General features: G+C 44.8%; 1 protein-coding gene and 1 long non-coding RNA gene across 2 annotated transcripts in view; both read right to left on the bottom strand.

Moving 5' to 3' along the window:
- jak1 (Janus kinase 1) overlaps positions 1-896 on the bottom strand; it is a 121,991-nt gene that overhangs the window by 111,254 nt on the left and 9,841 nt on the right. The window lies entirely within an intron of this gene.
- The window catches only part of LOC122554432, a 6,479-nt gene that overhangs the window by 774 nt on the left and 4,809 nt on the right, over positions 1-896 (bottom strand). The window lies entirely within an intron of this gene.

Here is an 896-nt window from a genome sequence, read left to right as displayed (position 1 = left end):
GGAGGAAACCCACGCAGACACGGGGAGAATGTGCAAACTCCACACAGTCAGTCGCCTGAGTCGGGAATTGAACCCGGGTCTCTGGCGCTGTGAGGCAGCAGTGCTAACCACTGTGCCCCCGTGCCGCCGTCTGTCATCAAGTGTGAAGGAAGACTTTTCATTTGCCTGATGAGTGTGGCTCCAATGACATTCAATAAGCTCACTCCTATTCTGGACAAAAATAGCATTGCCTATCACCTTAAATAATCTGGCCTCATCTACCACCTTAACCAATCAGTCGCTTCACCACCAGCACACAAAGGCAGCAGTGTGTACCAACCACAAGATACTCAGTTGTTGGCACAGTGGCAATACTCCAAGTGTTCAGTCACAAATTCAATATACTAAATGGACAAGTTTTCTTTTAGTCCAGCATTGGTTTGTTATGGAAGGAAATGGTTTAATTAGGAATTAGAAGTGTAAGATCATTCAGATCGAAACAGTTTCGGGATTCAGGATGAACTAATCAGGAGCTGATACCAACTGAGCTCTCTGGTGTTCCGCAGCTGATTTTGAGACAGAACCTTCTCAATCTCTTGTTCTGGCATGTGCAGAAGATCCCAAATGTGGTTATCCACAAACCTGAAACATTTAAGCTGATCCTAAACCCACTGGGCCAAATCTACAACTATCATTTAACCTTCTGTTATTATCACTGAACTAAACTGTTATAATTCCAGTTAAGAACAAGTAATGATGTTTGATCAGCCATCTCTCCATTCATAGAGTTATAGAGAAGTACAGCATGGAAACAGACCCTTCGGTCCAACCTATCCATGCCGACCAGATATCCCAACCCAATCTAGTCCCACCTGCCAGTACCCGGCCCATATCCCTCCAAACCCTTCCTATTCATA

The sequence above is a fragment of the Chiloscyllium plagiosum genome, chromosome 11, assembly GCF_004010195.1.
Source record: "Chiloscyllium plagiosum isolate BGI_BamShark_2017 chromosome 11, ASM401019v2, whole genome shotgun sequence".
Classification (NCBI taxonomy): Eukaryota; Metazoa; Chordata; class Chondrichthyes; order Orectolobiformes; family Hemiscylliidae; genus Chiloscyllium; species Chiloscyllium plagiosum.
The sequence above is the reverse complement of the archived record's forward strand: the minus strand, read 5'-3'. Positions and strand labels throughout refer to the sequence as shown.